The sequence below is a fragment of the Pelobates fuscus genome, chromosome 4, assembly GCF_036172605.1.
Source record: "Pelobates fuscus isolate aPelFus1 chromosome 4, aPelFus1.pri, whole genome shotgun sequence".
Classification (NCBI taxonomy): Eukaryota; Metazoa; Chordata; class Amphibia; order Anura; family Pelobatidae; genus Pelobates; species Pelobates fuscus.
This window is the reverse complement of record NC_086320.1, coordinates 92681471-92687470: the sequence shown is the minus strand read 5'-3', so window position 1 is coordinate 92687470 and position 6000 is coordinate 92681471.

Sequence of the window (6000 nt, the reverse complement as noted above, 5' to 3'; positions counted from 1 at the left end):
TATAGCACATGCCCCTGCAGCCTCACTGCTCAATCCTCTGCCATTTAGGAGTTACATCCCTTTGTTTATGAATCCTAGTCACACCTCTCTGCATGTGACTTGCACAGCCTTCCATAAACACTTCCTGCAAAGAGAGCCCTATTTAGGCTTTCTTTATTGCAAGTTCTGTTTAATTAAGATGTTCGTATCCCCTGCTATGTTAATAGCTTGCTAGACCCTGCAAGAGCCTCCTGTATGTGATTAAAGTTCAATTTAGTGATTGAGATACAATTATTTAAGGTAAATTACATCTGTTTGAAAGTGAAACCAGTTTTTTCTTCATACAGGCTCTGTCAATCATAGCCAGGGGAGGTGTGGCTAGGGCTGCATAAACAGAAACAAAGTGATTTATCTCCTAAATGACAGTGAATTGAGCAGGGAAATTGCAGGGGAATGATCTATACACTAAAACTGCTTTATTTAGCTAAAGTAATTTAGGTGACTATAGTGTTCCTTTAAGGTTATAGAGGAGTTCACAACAGAGATGGATCACATATGGTGTTTAGTGCTAGGAAGACTAACAGATTGAGAGGGGTTAAAGTTGTAGTATAGAGGCTGTTTAGGATTACTGAGTATAATGGTAGAGTTGGGTTTATTTAGCATTGAGGTATATGTGTTTTGATCATACAAGGAGTTAACCATAGAATTAATGTAAAATGATCAGTGCTGGAGTTTGAAGGGTTATTTACAAACTGCTCACCTCCTTCCTATGTCAAATGTAGACCAGTCAGTTTGAGTATATTAGAGCTGAAGGAGTAGTAATACAGTGTGCATGAGATAATGTTTTGCCAGCTCCTCCTGCAAGGCATTTCCTGTGTGAGAGGTTACTAGTGGGCAGATGGATACAATTCGGTAGCGGCTAGTTCCTATCCAGTAGAAGGACCCTGGTGACATCACCAGACCATGTGACTGCTTGGTCACATGGTACAGAGAGCTACAGGAAGCAGCAAAGCGGGAAATCCAAATGAATGAAGTGGACTGAGCTGTGCTGATCTCCTGCTGCTGCTGGTGGGAGAGTTCTGATAAAACATTGATATTAACTTTACTAAACATCTTATTTCACAAGACAGCCTGGACCTGGAGGATTGCACTGTGTGGGAATTGTATGGGTAAAGCTGAACACTGCAGCCAATGCAGAGAATTAACATGGAGAAGATTATGGAGAAGATTATGGAGAAGGAAGAAAAAAGGGATCTATAAGAGAAGTCACTTTTATTTCATTTTATATAGTTTTATATAGTTTTTTGCCAGATAATTATGCAGCTGTGTTAAAACCTGTATTTTAAATCTTTTTTGTCTTTAATTGTAGATATTAATCACTGTCCAGCTATGTTTTACAGAATACATTGATTTATAATGTGACTTTGATATTTTTGTCTTTCTTTCTCTCTCCCAACTCTCTCTGATAGCGTGATATATTAACCCTTTGTATCCCCACTGACAGTGTGTCTCTTTCTCCCATCCCCCTCATTGTGAGTGTCTCTTTCTCCCATCCCTTCATTGTGAGTGTCTCTTTCTCCCATCCCTTCATTGTGAGTGTCTCTTTCTCCCATCCCTTCATTGTGAGTGTCTCTTTCTCCCATCCCCTCATTGTGAGTGTCTCTTTCTCCCATCCCCTCGGTGTGTGAGTGTCTCTTTCTCCCATCCCCACACTGTGAGTGTCTCTTTCTCCCATCCCCACACTGTGAGTGTCTCTTTCTCCCATCCCCTCACTGTGAGTGTCTCTTTCTCCCATCCCCACACTGTGAGTGTCTCTTTCTCCCATCCCCTCACTGTGAGTGTCTCTTTCTCCCATCCCCTCGGTGTGTGAGTGTCTCTTTCTCCCATCTCCTCGGTGTGTGAGTGTCTCTTTCTCCCATCCCCACACTGTGAGTGTCTCTTTCTCCCATCCCCACACTGTGAGTGTCTCTTTCTCCCATCCCCTCACTGTGAGTGTCTCTTTCTCCCATCCCCTCGGTGTGTGAGTGTCTCTTTCTCCCATCCCCTCGGTGTGTGAGTGTCTCTTTCTCCCATCCCCTCGGTGTGTGAGTGTCTCTTTCTCCCATCCCCTCGGTGTGAGTGTGTAAGTGTTGCCATGGCAACGCTCCCGACTTGCATTACATGTTATGCGTAGCGTTGCCATGGCAACCTGCAGCAACGCTCACACAGTTCGCGAGAAGAGAGGACCTGATGCTTCAGGAGGTGCAATATTACACTCCTGGGTCCCTTCTTCACAGGACACCGTATGCTGTGCCACCAGACCACCAGGGAATCCTGTGTGCCCCCACCCTGAAACAGGTAAGAGGCAGGGAGGAAAAAAAAAAAAAATTAATACAAATATTTTAAAAACTACTGTCCCCTCACAGCCCTTATCCAATCCCGCTGCATTACATTCACTACACATAAAGACATTGCATCCACTATACACAATGCATTCACTACACACACTGTATAACATAATGGATGTGCGCAAAGCTTTTTTGGGGAGGCTTGGCTTCTTGGGCTGGCCCTGCTCTCTCCCACCCACGCACAGCCAGTGTGTGTCTCTCCCACCCACGCACAGCCAGTGTGTGTCTCTCCCACCCACGCACAGCCAGTGTGTGTCTCTCCCACCCACGCACAGCCAGTGTGTGTCTCTCCCACCCACGCACAGCCAGTGTGTGTCTCTCCCACCCACGCACAGCCAGTGTGTGTCTCTCCCACCCACGCACAGCCAGTGTGTGTCTCTCCCACCCACGCACAGCCAGTGTGTGTCTCTCCCACCCACGCACAGCCAGTGTGTGTCTCTCCCACCCACGCACAGCCAGTGTGTGTCTCTCCCACCCACGCACAGCCAGTGTGTGTCTCTCCCACCCACGCACAGCCAGTGTGTGTCTCTCCCACCCACGCACAGCCAGTGTGTGTCTCTCCCACCCACGCACAGCCAGTGTGTGTCTCTCCCACCCACGCACAGCCAGTGTGTGTCTCTCCCACCCACGCACAGCCAGTGTGTGTCTCTCCCACCCACGCACAGCCAGTGTGTGTCTCTCCCACCCACGCACAGCCAGTGTGTGTGTGTCTCCCACCCACGCACAGCCAGTGTGTGTGTCTCTCCCACCCACGCACAGCCAGTGTGTGTCTCTCCCACCCACGCACAGCCAGTGTGTGTGTCTCTCCCACCCACGCACAGCCAGTGTGTGTGTCTCTCTCCCACCCACGCACAGCCAGTGTGTGTGTCTCTCTCCCACCCACGCACAGCCAGTGTGTGTGTCTCTCTCCCACCCACGCACAGCCAGTGTGTGTGTCTCTCTCCCACCCACGCACAGCCAGTGTGTGTGTCTCTCTCCCACCCACGCACAGCCAGTGTGTGTGTCTCTCTCCCACCCACGCACAGCCAGTGTGTGTGTCTCTCTCCCACCCACGCACAGCCAGTGTGTGTGTCTCTCCCACCCACGCACAGCCAGTGTGTGTGTCTCTCCCACCCACGCACAGCCAGTGTGTGTGTCTCTCCCACCCACGCACAGCCAGTGTGTGTGTCTCTCCCACCCACGCACAGCCAGTGTGTGTGTCTCTCCCACCCACGCACAGCCAGTGTGTGTGTCTCTCCCACCCACGCACAGCCAGTGTGTGTGTCTCTCCCACCCACGCACAGCCAGTGTGTGTGTCTCTCTCCCACCCACGCACAGCCAGTGTGTGTGTCTCTCTCCCACCCACGCACAGCCAGTGTGTGTGTCTCTCTCCCACCCACGCACAGCCAGTGTGTGTGTCTCTCTCCCACCCACGCACAGCCAGTGTGTGTGTCTCTCTCCCACCCACGCACAGCCAGTGTGTGTGTCTCTCTCCCACCCACGCACAGCCAGTGTGTGTGTCTCTCTCCCACCCACGCACAGCCAGTGTGTGTGTCTCTCTCCCACCCACGCACAGCCAGTGTGTGTGTCTCTCTCCCACCCACGCACAGCCAGTGTGTGTGTCTCTCTCCCACCCACGCACAGCCAGTGTGTGTGTCTCTCTCCCACCCACGCACAGCCAGTGTGTGTGTCTCTCTCCCACCCACGCACAGCCAGTGTGTGTGTCTCTCTCCCACCCACGCACAGCCAGTGTGTGTGTCTCTCTCCCACCCACGCACAGCCAGTGTGTGTGTCTCTCTCCCACCCACGCACAGCCAGTGTGTGTGTCTCTCCCACCCACGCACAGCCAGTGTGTGTGTCTCTCTCCCACCCACGCACAGCCAGTGTGTGTGTCTCTCTCCCACCCACGCACAGCCAGTGTGTGTGTCTCTCTCCCACCCACGCACAGCCAGTGTGTGTGTCTCTCTCTCTCCCACCCACGCACAGCCAGTGTGTGTGTCTCTCTCCCACCCACGCACAGCCAGTGTGTGTGTCTCTCTCCCACCCACGCACAGCCAGTGTGTGTGTGTCTCTCCCACCCACGCACAGCCAGTGTGTGTGTCTCTCCCACCCACGCACAGCCAGTGTGTGTGTCTCTCCCACCCACGCACAGCCAGTGTGTGTGTCTCTCCCACCCACGCACAGCCAGTGTGTGTGTCTCTCTCCCACCCACGCACAGCCAGTGTGTGTGTCTCTCTCCCACCCACGCACAGCCAGTGTGTGTGTCTCTCTCCCACCCACGCACAGCCAGTGTGTGTGTCTCTCTCCCACCCACGCACAGCCAGTGTGTGTGTCTCTCTCCCACCCACGCACAGCCAGTGTGTGTGTCTCTCTCCCACCCACGCACAGCCAGTGTGTGTGTCTCTCTCCCACCCACGCACAGCCAGTGTGTGTGTCTCTCTCCCACCCACGCACAGCCAGTGTGTGTGTCTCTCTCCCACCCACGCACAGCCAGTGTGTGTGTCTCTCTCCCACCCACGCACAGCCAGTGTGTGTGTCTTTCTCCCACCCACGCACAGCCAGTGTGTGTGTCTCTCTCCCACCCACGCACAGCCAGTGTGTGTGTCTCTCTCCCACCCACGCACAGCCAGTGTGTGTGTCTCTCTCCCACCCACGCACAGCCAGTGTGTGTGTCTCTCTCCCACCCACGCACAGCCAGTGTGTGTCTCTCTCCCACCCACGCACAGCCAGTGTGTGTCTCTCTCCCACCCACGCACAGCCAGTGTGTGTCTCTCTCCCACCCACGCACAGCCAGTGTGTGTCTCTCTCCCACCCACGCACAGCCAGTGTGTGTGTCTCTCTCCCACCCACGCACAGCCAGTGTGTGTGTCTCTCTCCCACCCACGCACAGCCAGTGTGTGTGTCTCTCTCCCACCCACGCACAGCCAGTGTGTGTCTCTCTCCCACCCACGCACAGCCAGTGTGTGTCTCTCTCCCACCCACGCACAGCCAGTGTGTGTGTCTCTCTCCCACCCACGCACAGCCAGTGTGTGTGTCTCTCTCCCACCCACGCACAGCCAGTGTGTGTGTCTCTCTCCCACCCACGCACAGCCAGTGTGTGTGTCTCTCTCCCACCCACGCACAGCCAGTGTGTGTCTCTCTCCCACCCACGCACAGCCAGTGTGTGTGTCTCTCTCCCACCCACGCACAGCCAGTGTGTGTGTCTCTCTCCCACCCACGCACAGCCAGTGTGTGTCTCTCTCCCACCCACGCACAGCCAGTGTGTGTCTCTCTCCCACCCACGCACAGCCAGTGTGTGTCTCTCTCCCACCCACGCACAGCCAGTGTGTGTCTCTCTCCCACCCACGCACAGCCAGTGTGTGTCTCTCTCCCACCCACGCACAGCCAGTGTGTGTCTCTCTCCCACCCACGCACAGCCAGTGTGTGTCTCTCACAGCCAGCGTGTCTCGCTCGCTCTGTCCCACCCTCCCACGCACAGCCAGCGTGTCTCGCTCGCTCGCTCTCTCTCTCTCCCACGCACAGCCAGCGTGTCTCGCTCGCTCTCTCTCTCTCTCTCCCACGCACAGCCAGCGTGTCTCGCTCGCTCTCTCTCTCTCTCTCCCACGCACAGCCAGCGTGTCTCGCTCACTCTCTCTCTCTCTCTCCCACGCACAGC